Source organism: Rhinolophus ferrumequinum, chromosome 25 (genome assembly GCF_004115265.2).
Source record: "Rhinolophus ferrumequinum isolate MPI-CBG mRhiFer1 chromosome 25, mRhiFer1_v1.p, whole genome shotgun sequence".
NCBI lineage: Eukaryota > Metazoa > Chordata > Mammalia > Chiroptera > Rhinolophidae > Rhinolophus > Rhinolophus ferrumequinum.
The window spans coordinates 24030218-24047252 of record NC_046308.1 but is presented as its reverse complement, the minus strand read 5'-3'; the positions used below and the strand labels follow the sequence as shown (position 1 = coordinate 24047252).

General features: G+C 47.1%; 1 protein-coding gene across 3 annotated transcripts in view; it reads left to right on the top strand.

Annotated features, from left to right (window-relative positions):
- Window positions 1-17035, top strand: part of LOC117017183 (protein HIRA) — a 91744-nt gene that overhangs the window by 1877 nt on the left and 72832 nt on the right. The gene's annotated exons all lie outside the window — the stretch shown is intronic.

The window sequence follows — 17035 nt, the reverse complement described above, 5'->3', positions numbered from 1 at the left end:
TAGATCAGTTTGTGTGTCTGGTCAGTCCACCCTTCTGCAGTCTCTCCTCTGTCTTTAGCCATATAATTTCTAACTTCGTGATAAGCTCCTCTATAAGACACAAGTATTATGCTGTGTTAGCATAAGTAAGTTTAGATGCTTAAGTGATTATCTAGGTACAAACGAGTGAGATGCCTACAACCAGGCCAGCAGCCAAATGTCCCAATCTGGCGGAGTGGGCAGAGCAGTAGGCCCGGGCCTCTGTTGCTGCCGCCTCTCCGCAGTCCTAGGATGGAACATGATATCTGCTCTGCCTTCTTCATAATACAATTGTGATGTTTGGTTGGAAAGGTAGACACAGAAGTGTTTCCCAGACTATAAAGTGCTTTCGAAATCTAAGAGATAATAAAAGACTTGAGACTCTGGCTGGATTTAACTTATTTTAAACTTGTTCTTTGTTAACTTTCCTTTCTTTAAAAAATCTCCTGAAATCAACCTTTGTCTCATCAAGTGTTCAGAAGAACTGTCAGGGTAAATTACCACTATCCTACAGGACAAGATTATGGTCTGGATCACTACTGAGCCGTTCTTTAAAAAGCTGCAGGGGGTGGGCATTGCTTAGCCAGAAGCCAGAGTGGTAGGTAGTGACCAGTAAAATTGTGCTTGCTTTGCTTAACAAACCAGAGACTATGGTGCTTTAAAGAGTGCATCATTACACTTTCTGGCTTCCTGACTGTATTTATGTTTCCTGACTTGTTATGTGGCTTACATGCTTTTTCTGAGAGTCCAAAGAGGGAAGGAGCAAAGAGCTCAGCATTTTCCCCCTGGTGGCGGGATCCATTCAGTGTGGAAAAGGCAGCCAGATAGGACAGGTTTAAGACAAAGCGAGAAGTGTATGTTGGAGTATGTATGTACTTTCGGTCTTCATTTTCCTGGCTGATGGAAAGGACCTTTTCTCTAAGGTAATGTTTCTCAGCCTCAGCACTGTTGACATTGGGGCCATATAATTATTGTAAGGACTGTCCTGTGTGTGGTCGGATGTTAGCATCGCTGGCCTCTACCCATCAGATGTTAGTAGCCCTCTACCCCCTTCCACACATACCCAGTTGTGACAATCAGAAATGTCTCCCGAAATTGCCAAGGTCCCCTGGTGGTCAGAATCACCCCCAGTTTAGAATCACTGCTCTATGATGATCAATAAGTTAACAAATCTTGACATTGTCATATTACAGAAATCAGAGTGGGATCAAAGTGCTGTCATTTTTTAGCTATAAATTCTTGGGCTTGTGACTCCACTTCTGGGCCTTGGTAATGTCGAATAAATATAAAGACCCCTATCATTACACCCTGTACCCAAATATAAAAGACTTTTAAATTAAGGCATATAATGAATAATATTTATAACTTACATAGAAGTTATGTGCCAGGCACTATTCACACACACGTTTTACTCTGTATTCTTAGGTATACCTTATATTTTTCGTTTTATTTTAGGATTGGTGAAAAGAAGGTTCATTTCTAAGTTAGGTTATGACCATATATTGGTTAGAAAGTGAAAGCAATTGGGTTCTTGGTTGTGGAAAAACATTAATTTGTGCTTGTATGTTTAGAAAATTTCATTGAGATTTATGCATGGTCTTCCCATCCTGGGCCTTTGTTCTTAAGAGTTGTTTCTGGAATTCTCACAACTGGGCTGACAGTGTTCGTGCTCAGCTTCTCAGTGAAGCCCATTCTAACCAGAAGGACCAGGACTGAAAGAATTCTCATCTGCCTTTGGCCTCTGGCTCACACTTTGATGGCAGTGTTGTAAAAAGGTGTTTGGCAAATTTTCAATAATGGGATAATTTGTCAGTTAATCACATTGCTTTATGGTGTGTGTTTGCTCTCCTGTCCTGTGATTGTATTTTTCCCCCTACCCTGTCTCACTCCAGGAAGGATTTTAAGACATCCTACTGAGACATATACTACATCTGGGTGAAAATAAATAAGTCAGATTGAAGGGGAAATGCGGGCAGGATGGTATAAAAATGAAGTCAGGATTGGGTGTAGAAAGGCCCTGAGCTGCTGCTGGAGGGGCACTGCAGACCTGTCTCTGAGAATTGGCTGGGAGGGATCCTCATGGTGATACTTTATGATCACGGTGGCTGTTACGGTAACCTTTGCAGTTGCTCTAGATCTTTCCAACAGACCAATATCTGGAGACATTTTTGGTTTTTACCACTGAGGGGGGTGGGAGCTACTGGTATCTAGTGGGTAGAGGACAGGACTGCTGCTGGACACCCTATAGCATATGTCACGTACCCCACAACAAAGAATCATCTGGCCCAAAATGTCAGTAGTGCCAAGGTTGAGAAACCTGTTCTAGATAAGAGCGTCTTTATTGTTACTTGCCTTTTCATGTATTTGTTTCATCATTCCAACTAGATTGTAAGCTTCTTGAGGACAAGAATTTTGCCTTTTATTTCGGAGTCCTGTTCTTGAGTCTCCATGCTCTGCTGCTCACCAAATATGTGTCATGGAAGGTTCTTTTCATCTCTTTTCCTGATCTGTTAAACAAAGCCAATAACACCTGCCTCGCCTGCTACCTGTGAAGGCTCAGGAAATGTGAGCTTTTCCACCGGTCTTTCACTGATTTATGCCTGAAGACAGTGGGTCGATTTAAGAAAATAACCAGAATACATCTGAAGAGGATTCAGAATAGAATGGGTGGGGTTTTGCCTTGGATAATACACATGTAGATTTTTCACTGATATATGCACCAAACATTGAACCCTTCTGGAGAGTTCTGTGGGGATCAAAGGTACATAAGGCTATCCCTGTGTATGGAAAACTGTGAAGTAGGTGGGAGAGTGGGACCTGCAGACCACATTCTAGAATGCAGGGCAGAGAGAAGCCAGAGCTACACAGAGTGGGCTGCCGTGGCTCCAGGGAGGGTGGCCTGGCTGAGGGTGTGCCCTTGGGCTGAGCCTTGACCACAGGGGGACTGTTATCAGGAGCAGAGGCCCAGGGAGGATTGAGAGCGTTTAAAAGCAGACAGAGCATGTAGGGCATGACTGAGCAGGTGAAGGAGTAAAGCCTTGAGCACCTCGCTAGAAGGTTAGACTGGGGAGTTAGGGGAGGGGCACACTGGTGTCTGCGGAGGCTGGATGTGACTGACATCCTTCCTGGGTCTCCAGAAGGCCCTGGAGGAGTGAAGAGGCAGTTCCCTGGGGCTTGGTGAGAGAGGATGAAGGAGACGGGGTCCCTGGTGGTGGATGTAAGCAGGCGTAGATCGGCACTGAAAGCAGGGCAGAGGCAGGTGACAGTAGATTTGTATCACTCTGAGTTTCTTTGTATGCTAGAGAAAGAATAAGGATGAGGGCTAGGAAATGGGGTTTTCTTGAACATTTGTTTTTATTTAAGAAGTGGCTGAAAAGACGTTTTCATTTCATGAGCACAATCATACTTTTACCGCTGGGCAGCATCTGGCTTTGGCCACTGAGGGGACCTGCTGCCATTGCACTGATCTTGGGTTCTGTCAGTGATCAGGGAGAGGGGGCTCTGTGTGCCTTGACCCCTCCTTTCCCCAAGAGGTTGTTAGGCTATCCTTCGAGGGCTTACTTTCGGTGACCAAAAATTGGTGCAAGCACATCCTGCCAAGGAAGCAAGAGCAGCACCTGGAGAGGTGAGGGGATCATCAGCAATGTTCACATTATTAAAGAGCAGAACGGGGTGTCACAGATACTGTGGGTGGCCTGCCTCCTGTTCCTTTCCAGCAGAATCCCAATTTTTTTCAGATGTCTGCCCCCTTCTGCAGGCCAAGCTGCAAGGACCAAGTCTTTTTTTCTTTTAATTGAATTTATTGGGGTGACAATGGTTAGTAAAATTACATAGGTTTCAAGTGTATAATTCTATAATTTATCATCTGTGTATCACATGGTGTGCTCACCACTTGGGGTCAGTTCTCCTTCTATCACCAGCTATATTTGACCTCCTTTACCCTCTTCTCCCATCCCCATTCCCCCTGCAAGGGGCCAGTCTCGCTGGCCCTAAGCTGGTATGGGGTGAGTACCAGGGATTGGTTGGGGAACAGCCATTTAATGCCGTTCCAGCCAGTAAGCCTGGGAGGGGATGTGTGCGTGAGGCTTCTACGGAATTGGGAAGAAGAGATGCGTGCGAGGCCTTCTCCTGCTGGCTGCGGCAGCCAGCCTGTGACTGCGGGGACGAAGCTCACACGGAGGAGGACAGGAGGGGGCGATGGAAGGATGTGGCTCCTTCAGCTGCTCAATTAGTGCGCCCTGAAGCTGCCCCATCGCAGGACTTGCACGTAGATTACTCTTGAAGTTAGTAGATTACCCTTGAAATTCCCTGTGACTTGCAGCAGGAAGAAAACATCCCTAGCCATACAATTTGCAGATGGAAACTGAGTCTGAGTGCGATGAGGTGACAACCCCAGGATTATAGTAGATGTAAGGGGGATGACACCCAGACCCCAGCCAGAGCCCAGGCTTACTCTTTCTAACAAGCTGGGCTAACCGGCCACCCCAGGTTTACTCTTTCCAGTTACCAAGTTGGTCTCCATGCTGGGTACCTTTGTCCTGAAGAGCTTGAGCACCCTTTTCCTCCCTGGAAAGAGCTTTCAGAAACCAGCTTTCAGAAACCTGGTACAGCTGTACCAGGAACCCCCTTGTGCTTGGATATTGTCCAATGGTTGCTGCTGTAGCACTCAGAGGGTCTTGGGGCTTCTAACCTGGCAGATTCCCCTTGAGGTGTACTTGGCAAGCCTTCTCTGACATTTGGTTTGAGAGCCCTCTGGTCGTGGGGTATCAACAGAATGCTTTCAGGGAGGAGGAGGGAGGGGCCTGGGCTCCAGCCCTGGAGTTTGAGTCTTCCCCATGGGCCTGATTGGGCCAGCTAGGACACGTGCCTTCTTATACCAGTCACCATTGCCTGCTGGCTTACATAGGGGAGGGGTAGATACCTGACTCAAATTGGGGTTCTGCTAGAGTCCTTCCCACTGAAGGTAAGCTCTCAAAGGGCAGAGGCTCTGTCTTTGCTCATGCTCAATTCCCAGGATCCCAAGGATTCCAGTGATGAGGGAAAGCATTCTTCCCAAGTGCTTACCCAAGGAGCCTATTTATAGAATTGTGTCTTAGAGCTTTACATTTTAGGAAGGGGAGTAGATGAAACAGAACAGATGGCAAATAGTTTAGACCATCCCTGGCAAAAAGAAAACCCGTTCAGGTCAAAACTTGTTGCTTTTAAAAGAAATCCCTGCCTTGACATATTAACCAACGTGGGACAGGCCAGCTCACAGGGAAGCTCTCTTGGCCAGAGCTGCTGTTGTAAGGGGTAGACAGAAGAGGGGGCAGCCTCATTTGAGGGCCAGGAGTAGACTTTTGTAGGAACAGACTCCTGATCGGTTGCATCCTCCAGCAGAAGGGCCCACACAGAGAGGCACTCAATAAATTCATCCCTTCAGCCAGTAATGAGTGCCAGTTGTGTCCTGGGGCTCAGTGTTATGAACCAGCGGCATGCTGGGATCTGTTGAAGAGCAAGCAGCGTGTGATGCATGGTAGTCAGTGAGACTGGGAGGAGTATCTGCTGGGGCTTCTGTACAAGCAGAAAAGGAAACATGGGAGGGGAACTCACTGGAGGGACAGCAGACATCATAAACGCGAGCAGTTGCCTAGAGCGCTAGGCTAGTGCGTATGGGGAGAAACAGCAGAGATGGGGAGTGCTGGGGGGAGATTTTAAATAGGGTGCTCTGGGAAAGCCTGAGTGAGAAGGTAATGTGTGAGCAAAGAACTTATTATCCCAGGAAGCCTACTCTGAGCTGGAGAGTTGTGCATATAGGAGAATTATTGGGGGAGTGCTTTTGGGATCCCCACTTGCAGGGGAGTGAGGGAAGCCAGACTGGTCAGGGAGAAGTTAAGCTGTATGCAAGTGCAACGAAAGCTGCAGCCAACCCTGGGGGGGCTCTGGAGCTAGGATAGCCTTTCAGAGTTGTCTTGAATTGGGGTGCCCAGGTCTTTATGCTGCCATGTCCACAGTTATTAGTCACAGGCTGTCCTGGGAAGAGGGACTGACTTTGGTCGAAACAGTTCTGAGGCAGGTCCCACTGGAGAAGGACTCAGCTGGGAGATTTCACAGGCTGCCAGCACGCCCATAGCTGGGGGAGCGTGCTTCAATCCTGGAGGGAGGGGACCTGGGCAGGGTACCATGGCATCTACCTACACAGACCTGATGGAGGTGAGAAAGGCTGCCATCTGAGGGAGGAGCATTCCAGGCAGAGAGAACGGCTAGAGCTGGCCTGGCAGGTGTAAGGAGTAGCAAGGATGTCTTGTGATTGGAGTCAGCGTGGCGCAGCACGAGGGCAAGAACACCATGAGGCAAGGCTGCAGGGAGAACGGTAGACTGATGGGGAGGGCCTGGGGGGCTGTGAGGAGCCTTTGGCTCTCAGTGCGGGGGGAGCAGAGCAATGCGTGGTCTGACTTGGGTCTTAGAGAACTTCCTGCTCTGCCTGGGGACTAGGCTGGGGCGGGACCTAGGCTGACCCGTTAGAGGTGATCCAGGCGGGAGTAACCATGTTTGTACCAGGGCGGTGATGGAGGGGATGGTGCTAGTGAGAAACGGTTGGATTCTGAGAGAGAGAGGGGGAGAGAGAGAGAGAGAAGTACACACACATACTTTACTTTTTAGGTACAGCTTACATAGTGAAATGCAGACCTCAAGTTTACAATTTGATGAATTTTGACAAATATACTCCGTAATCTATTCCCCACTTAAGGTACGGAACATTTGCACCTCCTCAGAAAGTTTTGATAAGAGAATTGCCAGGGTAGAATGTGGGTGTGAGATAAGGGAGGGCTGAAGGGTAACTTCCATGCAAAGGGCAGAGCTGCTGTCCACTGAGCTCAGTAAGACGGAAAGGAGCAGATGAGAGCCTGGATTCAATTAGACGGGTGGGCCAAGGCAGGCCACCACACAGGACTGGCCCCCGAGCACCTGTTTGACGACCGGCTTCTCGGCCTTTTCCCGATGCAAACACTAGAACTCCATTCTAGAGCTATTATGGAACAGGACAGATACCTTTATTTTTGGCTAGTGACAATTGCCATATATAGTTATACAAGGATACTTCTTATGATGTGTGTGTGGATATGGATAATGGAGCATTTTGTGATTTGATATTTTTAATTTGTAAAATGTAAAATAATTTTTCTTATAAAAGTAGTACCTATTCAATTTAGAAAAAAATTAGACAATGCTAACAGGAAAATACATTGTTCAAACTTGTGTGTCAGATCATTTGGGAAAAAATAGCTGGGTCACTTGGTGCTTTTTTGAAAAGCACATTTTATTTAGTGTATATACCATATTATAAAAGCATCTGAATTTTTCAAGACCTTAGCCCAATCCCTGATACCATAGCAAACCCAATGTTTTTATTCTGTATCACATGTAACTGTAATAGCTAAGATGTTGCTGTACATTTTCCATTTACTATCTTAGTTTATTTTCGTTTTCTTTTTTTTTAAATTGATGTATTGTTGAAATACAACATTATATTAGTTTCAGGTGTATAACGCAATGACTCAATATTTGTATATATTGTAAAATGATCACCACAATGTCTAGTTAACATCCATCACCAAACATAGTTACAGAACTTTTTTTCTCATAATGAGAATGTTTAAGGTTTACTCTCTAAGCAACTTTCAAATATGCAACACAGTATTATTAACTATAGTGTTATTTCTTAACTGTGGTTATTGTTAAGCTAACAGATCCCCCCCCACACACACACGGAATGTTGTTCTTACCTGCTCTTAATTTTCTAATGGAACTGGATGGAACAGACGATTGATTATATTTCTAGAAATCCATTTTGCACATAACTTTTAAGGAATATCTATGTTCTTTAAAATTAGAGGAGAAAAGATTATGAAGAAACAGATAGTGATTGCTACCCCAACTTTCTTGATTATGTGTTGGCAAATGCTGCAGAAGTGATTCAGGTCTATAAATGATATACCTGTCACTTTCTTCTACTTTAGTGTGTGTGTGTGTGTGTGTGTGTGTGTGTGTGTGTGTGTGTGTGTGTGGTGGGGGCGTGGGGAAACAGTTGCATGATTGCTACAGCTTCCTTCCTGTGCGGTTTTGAATGTCTCGGCCAACTGACACCTGTTAGATGTCAGTGTGGTATTGCTTACTTAAGGCTGGAGAAGTTTTTGTGGTTGAAAGCAGTAGAGGTAATAGCGCAGATGGCTCTGTGAGGTGGTTGGTGACATCTGTGTCCCCACCTCAGGGATGCTAGTGACTGTGAAAGTATGTTTGAATTTTGGGCCTCTGCCGTGGGCTTTCTGCAGCCATTAACAACAGCAGGTATTTATTGAGTGCCTACTGTGTGCCAAGCCATAGCTGGGAATGACTCCATGATTAAAATAGACAAATATTTTGTTTCCATTCTGGTGGTCAAGGTGGACAGATATACAGTAAAGGAAATTGTATGATATGTAAGAAATTGCTAAGAAAAAATAGGTCAATATTAGAGGGACTGGTTGTGCCAGGTTGGGGAAATAATACTTTAAAGTATGATGGTCAGGGTAGGCCTCAGTGAGAGGGCGACATTGAGCAAAGACTAGAAGGAGGCAAGGAAGGAGCCCTGGTCTGTATACCTGGGAGAAGAGCTTCAGTCTGAGGAAAGAGCCAGTGCAGTGTCTGGGTGGGCGTGCTCCTGGTGAATTCTAGGCAGAGGGAGGCCGGGGCACTGGACCAGTGCTTGGGGGGAAGGGGACCAGGAGATGAGGCCAGAAAAAGTCTTGGGTGGCGTGGCTGTTGTGCCCGGCCTGTCGGCTTCTTCTGTCCAAGCCATGGCCTTCACTGTGATGGGCTGGCAGAGCAGGCAGGGCATAAAGATCAGGAGTTCTGCTGTAGAGGAATTAAGGATGAGATACCTGGTAGGCAGCTGGATGGAGGCGTAGTCTGCACATTCAAGTGCTCAGGTGCAAGAACGTCTCTCCGGAGAGAGTGCTGGTTGACGAGTATGCACATTACACCTGCAAAGAAAACAATTATGATGACAACCACTGGTGTTTTGCTATTTACTTTTATTACCTATATGTTATTATATACAGATACGTATATAGTCTTTTAAAAAATAGATCGTATGTATATGTGTGTTTTTTATTGAGATAATTGTAGATTCGCATGCAGTTGTATGAAATAATGAGAGCTGGAGAGATCCTTTGTACATTTTGCCCATTTTTGCCCGGTGGTAACATTTTGCAAAACTATAATATAGGGCCGGGTCCGGTGGCTCAGGCGGTTAGAGCTCCATGCACCTAACTCCGAAGGCTGCCGGTTTGATTCCCACATGGGCCAGTGGGCTCTCAACCACAAGGTTGCCGGTTCAACTCCTCGAGTCCCGCAAGGGATAGTGGGCAGTGCCCCCTGCAACTAAGATTGAACACGGCACCTTGAGCTGAGCTGCCGCTGAGCTCCCGGATGGCTCAGTTGGTTGGAGCGCATCCTCTCAACCACAAGGTTGCCGGTTCGACTCCCGCAAGGGATGGTGGGCTGCGCCCCCTGCAACTAGACACGGCAACTAGACACGGCAACTGGACCTGGAGCTGAGCTGCGCCCTCCACAACTAAGACTGAAAGGACAACAACTTGAAGCTGAACGGCACCCTCCACAACTAAGATTGAAAGGACAACAACTTGACTTGGAAAAAAGTCCTGGAAGTACACACTGTTCCCCAATAAAGTCCTGTTCCCCTTCCCCAATAAAATCTTAAAAAAAAAAAAAAAAAGAAGCTTGCTTCATGTTAATCACCTTCAGGCCCTTTAAAAAAAAAACCTATAATATAATATCACATTGACATTGACACAATTCATGTATCTTACACAGATTTGCCCACTTTTATTTGTCCTCATTTGTGTGTGGATAGGTATTTCTATACAGTTTTCTACCTGTGTAAGTTTGTGTATCCACCACCGCAGTCAAGGCACTGAGCAGTTCCAACACCTTTTATAACCACACCCACCTCCCTTTCATGCCCTCTGCCTTACAGATATTTAATTTGGTTTGGTTTGGTTTTGATTAGCATTTTTTGAAGTTGTAAAATACACAATACATAAAATTTACCAACTTAACCATCTTTTAAGTGTATAATTCAGTACTACGTATATTCACGTTGTTGTGCAGCATGTCTATAGAACTTTTTCATCTTGCAAAACCCAAACTATAACCATTAAGCAACAATCCCCATATCCCCATCCCCCTGACCCCTGCGACCACCATTCTACTTTCTGCCTGTATGAATTTTACTGCTCTAGGGACCTTATATAAGTGGAATCATATAGTATTTGTGCTTTGGTGACTGGCTTGGCATAAAATCTGGTTCAGCCATATTAGGGCATGTGTCAGAATTTATTTTCCTTTTTAAGACTGAATAATATTACATTGTATGGATATAACACAGCTTCCTCATCCATTCATCCATCAGTGGACATTTGGGTTGCTTCCAACGCTTATTTATTGCTAATAATGCTGCTGTGAACATGCGTGTACAAATATCTCTTCGAGACCCTGCTTTCAATTCTTTCTGGATATATACCCAGAGGTAGAATTGCTGGATAATTGTATTCTTAATTTTTGGGGGACCCGCTGTACTGTTTTCTGTTTTGGCTGCACCATCTAACACGCCCACTAGCAATGGACAAGAATTCCAATTTCTCTACATCCCAACTAGTACTTGTTTTTTTGTTTTGTTTTGTGTTGATAGTACCCATCCTCATGGGTGTGAGGTGGTATCTCATTCCGGTTTTGATTTGCGTTTCCTTGATAGTTAATGATGTTGAGCATCTTTTCATATGTTGTTGGCCATTTATGTCTTCTTTAGAGAAATGTCTATTCAAATCCTTGGCCCATTTTTTAATTGGATTTTTTGAGTTTTAGGAGTTCTCTGTATATTGTGGACATACTAATCCATTATCAGAAAATGTGATTTGCAAATATTTTCTCCCATTCTGTGGATTGCCTTTTCTGTTTTAGTATCCTTCGCTGGACAAAAAAGTTTTTAATTTTTAAGAAGTCTAGTTTGTCCATTTTTTTCTCTTAAAGCCTGTGCTTTTTTTTAATCATATCCAAGGAATCATTGCCTAAGCCAGTGTCGTGAAGCTTTTCCTGTGTTTTCTTCTAAGAGTTTTGTAGTGTTAGGTTTTTCATTTGGGCCTTTGATCCATTTTGAGTTAATTTTTGTACATGGTGTTAGGTAAGGGTCCTTCTCTATTCGTTTGCAAGTGGATATTGTTTTCCCAGCACCATTTGTGGAAGAAGCGGTCCTTTTCCCATTGAATGGTCTTGTTACCTTTGTCGAAAATCACTTGATCACATATGCAAGGGTTTATTTCTGGGCTCTGTATTCTTTTGAATTGGTCTGCAGGTCTGTCTTCATGCTAGCAGCACACTGTTTTTAGTATATATGCTGCTGAAGTGAGCACAGCAACACACCTGATAACTGTAGCTTTGTAGGAAGTTTTCAAATCAGGAAGTGTGAGACTTCTAATTTTGTTATTTTTCAAGATTCTTTTGGCTATTTGGGGTCCCTTTGGATTCCATATGAATTTTAGGATGGGTTTTTTTATTTCTGCAATAAATAGCATTGCAATTTTGATAGGGATTGTATTAAATTTGTAGAGCTTTGGATATTAGTAACATCATAAGTATATTAAGTGTTGCAATTCTTGAACACAGAATCTTTCCACTTATTCGTGTCTTTAATTTATTTCAGCAGTGTTTTCAGTTTTCAGTGTACAAGTCTTTGGCCTCCTTGGTTAAGTTTATTTCTAAGTAATTTTTCCTTTTAGTTCTATTTTAAATGGAATTGTTTTCTGAAATTTTTGGATTATTCACTGTTAACATATAGAAATGCAGTTGATGTTTGTTGCTTGTCTATCCTTCAACATTACTAAATTTGTTTATTCTGTGGAATTTTTAGGGTTTTCTACATAAAAGATCATGTCTTATTTGCACCACTTTATACTTTAATATTGTTTTATGCCTCTTTTTCACTTAATAAATGTTTCAAACATTTTCCCATGTTTCATTTTTAATTACAAATTTACCAGAATTTTGTCAACACCAGGTATTATTGGGCTGCCCAGAAGAAATGTCCCAGGAGCAGCATGCAATGGTGAAGGCCTCAACTTCCCCAGGCTTCTGTTCCAGCGGATGTGCTCACTGACGTTCGAGTCAGATCTGCCCAGTGAGCTATTGAGTATAAAGGCCCAGACAAAAGTCCTCCGGCCATTGAGAGGGCCGGCTACTCTTGCTTGCACCCTCCCTGCTTTTCTCTGGCCTGTGCTCTCTGCTCCGAGTTTAAATTCCACATTTGGAGCTCCTCCGGGAATCTTTCCCTGATGTGAGGGAGGAGGAAAGCCTGACCACTCCCCATCAAAACCCGGCTTCCATAACGCACTCTGTTCCTGCCAGATGGAGAACAGTCGTGCTGCAGTCAGGTCAGCAATCCCCTAACAGGACACAGTGGCCAACTATTGTGGCTCTGTGGAGAGAAGTGACCGCTGTAGAGAGAGCGACAGTGGGCTACTATGTGTGGACTAAGGAGGGGTCCAGGAAGGTGACCTGGACGTAGAGCCTTGAGAATGGGCTGTGGTGGGTGTGCAGGGATAGTGTGCTGGCCTTGCAGAGGAGTGACATTGCTGGGTGGCTCTAGGGAACAGGGAGTCTTAGTTTATCTTTTGTCTATGTCTCTGTACGAAGAAAGGCCACACACTGGAGGCTGTTGGGAGCTCCTCTCTGTCATTATGCTGTGCCACAGGAAAAGTTCTGTAATTAGCCAAGCCATCAGACCTTTTTCCTCAGCTCCATCTCAGAGAGCCCTTTAGAAAAAGAGGTCTGTTCCCAATGAGGGCATGTGAGCCTCTGTTTCCCTTGGGACTGAAAGGTCGAGTGCTATAAGGAGGTAGGGCCCAGCCACCGTGCTGGTGGCTTTGTGTGGGTCCACTACCAGATGTCGTCTCATCTATGGCACATCACTGTGAGAGTTACACGGTGCCAGTTACACCCGCCACATCTTTTACCAAGGTGTATCCTGATCTCAGAAATGTTCACGTGTGAAATGGATCCATCTTAGAAGCTGTGTGACACAGCGTCTTAATCTGTCTTGTAAGGTGCTCAGTGAGGCGAATGTATCCTCCCATTTTACAGATTAGGAAACGGGGGTTGAGAGAGATTAAGTCATTTACTCAAGGCTGTGTAGCTGGTGCGCAGCAGGGCTGATTCAACAGCCAAGCAGCGTTTAATGCTAAAACCCAGGCCTGTTCCCGACCCTCATCTCTGCCTTCCCCTGGAGCCTGGAGGTCCCCTCCAGCTTAACGATTCCCTTCCAGTCTTAGCAGCTAGAGCCCATGGTCCACAGAGCTGTGTAGGGCCGCCATGGGAATCTGGCTTAGCATGGCCCTGCTTTGGAGGCAGCTGTAGGGGAAGGGCTGCACTGCCTAGTGGTGCCTGCCCGGCCCTGCCCTTTTCCTAAGCCTTCCCTCGCCCCACTCTCTACCTGCGTCCTACCCTACAGCAGCATCCTGAGCTTATTCTTGAGTCCATGTCTTGGCTCCTCTGCCTGAAATTCTCCTCCCCCACCTTTCTGGCTGACTTCTCCTCTGCAGGAAGCTGCAGGCTGCGTTAGGTGGTTTTCTACCTGTGCAGATAATCTTCACCACATTCCAGTGAGGTTCATATGCCTGTCTGCATTCTGGAGCTTCCTGAGGGCAGGGCTGAGCCTTCTGGCTTTACTTTCTCACTGCTTAGCCCAATAGCAGCTCCCAGTAGACATCCACAAAGGTGGATGAATGAGAAAATGTCCCACGGGTGCTGCGGGTGGGTGTGGTGGCGAAGACTTGGGCTTCAGTTGGTACCTGTGCAGCTGAGCCCCTCCGCCCAGCCCGGCGTGGCTGTGTGTGCTCTTGGGGAGTCAGGCTGGCCTGTGACTTGCAGGTAAGTGATTTTGATGTGCTTCTTGAGGGGACATGTAATACAATGTCTCACAGACTTACGGAACCGAAATGAAACGCACTCCAAGGCCTGGGTGAATACTCCTTCTTGATGGCCTATTCAAGACTGATGCTGAGTCAGCTAGAACTTTTTGGGTTAAAATGACAAACGCCCAGCTCAGGTTGGCTTAAGCAGAAGAGGGAATGAATTGGCATTTTGGGTTATCTCTTATAACGAGCTACGCCAAAACTTGCTGGCTTAAAACAACAACTGTTTTATTATTTCTTTGTGATTCTGCAACTTGGCAGGGCTCAGTGGGGACCGTTCATCTCATTTCCACACGGAATCTGCTGGGATGGCTTGAGCAGCTCAGGGCTTGAACAGCTTACCTTGGGTCCTTGTCAGGGCCTTGATTCTCACTGTTATCCCGGTGTTTTGATCCTTTCCAGGTGGCCAGCGTGGGCGTCCTTGGAGCATGGTGGTCACAGGGTAGTTGGACTTGGTACATGGCAATTGGCTTTCTCCAGAGGCCCATGTTGAACTGCTTCAGGCTTCAGTCTGAAACTGGAGCAGTATCGCTTCTGTCACATTGCGTTAGAACGGGTTGCAGGGCCAGCCCAAATTCAAGAGGAGGGAAGCCCACGGGAGGCGCGTGGGACTGAGGTGCTCAGGGCCGTGCTCAGCATAGCAAGTCCCAGAGCCAAACCAGGTCAGCAGGATGCAGTGCATGTGTGCGCACTCGCTCCCGCTCTGGCTCTTGCTCCCTTACATGCCTTCCACCTGTGGGCTTTGCGTCAGTTCTCTCCGGGCAGTGTCATCCTGACGCTCAGAGCAGCTGCAGGCGCACCCCCTCCCAGCTTCCCTGGAGGAGCAACTCACCACAGTATTTAACGCCTAGGGCTCTGGAGCCAGATACCTGGACTCTACCAGGCAGCTGTGTAGCCTCTGGCAACTTTTCCTAAATTCTCTGTGTGCCTCAGTTTCCTCTTTGTGGTAAAATGAGGCTGTCAGAAGTATTCATCTTGGGGGGGTCATGTGAGGTTTAGAGAATACCCAGGCTGTGCTGCCTGCAGGGTTTGAGAGCCCTGGCAGATGCTGGGGAGGAGAGGTCCGGCCTGGGAAAGCAGGGCTCCATTGGACGTACCCCAGCATGGCTCTGGCTCTCCTGGAGGGAGCGGCTGGCTAGCACGTGGGGCTGGCCTGCTGAGCTTGCCCTGGAGGCCCCACGTGGAGATGACAGCCCTGATGGGGCCATGGCTCCCCCACCGCTGTCCTCATCATACAGCAGATACCTACTCTTCTGAGTTTCGCAATGTTCCTGATGTGCTAACTGGTCACTGTCCTGTGCTGTCTGGCAGGACTCCAAGCCTCGGCCTTAGCCCTCGGTGCCATGGTCTCACCATTTCTGACAGCCAATGGAGCAGTGGTGTTTGCACGGCTCGAGGCTGGGCCCATAGCCCCAGTGGTGCTTTCTTGTTTCTCGAGGATTTCCTGTGAGGCACTTCTCATGGCCAGATGGGCAAGAAACCCACCTTTTCGCAACTGCTTCCCTCCCAGACCCTCAGCCTATGGGGAAGTGTGGCACATTCAGCAGTAGCATGTGGGACTCTAGCCTGTCACACATGGCAGCCACCAGGCCCAAGAAGGATGTGGGCATCCATCATAGACCCACCCAAGTGCGCAGGCAGGGCAGCACCAGTTTGAGTACTTCCAGCCCTTCTCACCTGTGTTCTCAGCACCTGCCTTCCTGTAGCCCACTCTGTGTAGTTTTCTGGATTCCTCTTGAAGGTTAAGGTGACAGTGACTAGGGTCGCCCTGTCCGAGCCATTGGAGAAGAAGACCTTGCAGGCTTTCTCCTCAGGCCTCTGAGTCCGGCTCCACACTGGCTCTGGCTCCTTCAGAGGTCTGTGGAGCGCCCAGCTATGTCGAGGCTTCTCTTACAGCCCCTGGAGTGAAAGCTCCGAGCAGACCAGAGCTGAATTTCCTGGCGTCTGGAACAGCTTTGAGCACCCTGCAGGGCTCCAGGAAGGCGGTCAACAGCTCCTTGACTGAACTTGACCTGTCACATAGAACTCTGTCTCCTGGGTGTGGGCCTGAGCTGACTGGGTCGCAGGTACCCGGCTGGAGCTGCCAGCATGATGGTGGCCTGCTGTGGTCACATTTGTTGTTCTGGAATTCAGCCAGTACTGGAGATGAAATAACCTGTGGTGTGAGTTCCATACTTTCCTAAGTTTCCGTTTGCTCCCTGAGACAACATAGTGTTTGCATTTGGTGACCTGCTCACTAGTGGCCTTGCACAGCTGTTTCCCCCATTACCATGTAATGGACAATAAGGGGGGGCATGTTTCCCTTTGTCTTGTGGCAGCTCATGCTTGATTTGACTGTAAGGCTGTGACTCTCCAGAAGAAGGTGAGGGGAGCTGGGTGTCACCTGAGGCCCATTCTGGCCATTGCCTTTTGGGTACCAGCTTTTGATTTTCCATACTTGGATGGGAACCCTGGCAGGACTTGCAGCTCTTAGGCAGCCACTGCCCCTCCCACCCCCCACCTTGCCCTGCCCGCACTTGCTGCCATATGATTCTAGAGCTTGTAAGTCTCGTGTCTGTGCCACCTCTTCTTGGGTGACAGAGACAGAACATCCTTGACTGAGAGACTCCTTGGCAACAGCCCCTTGTCTGTATCAGCAATTGCTGATGCTCAGTTCATTGTCATGCATCTAATTTGTCACTGAACAAATATTACTGAGCTACCATTCACCAGGCCCATTTTAGAAGCTGAGGATGTGAGAAACTCGAGAGCAGACCAGGGAGCTGGACAAAGGCCCTTGGCACGGGCCCCAGGATTACTTCCAGTTTGCTGGATTTTGAGCGCTTATGGTGCCTTCGCCAGTCTGGTCCACCCTGCTAGCCATCCAGCTTCATGGGCTCCTGGTGTGGGCTGGGGCCCTTACTGGGCCCTGTGGGGACTCCAAGAGCTAGTAGCCACAGCCTTTTCCCCTGGAGGGACTGAATATCCAGTTGAACATAGAGCACATACGGAGGAGGAGGGTCAGCAAAAGG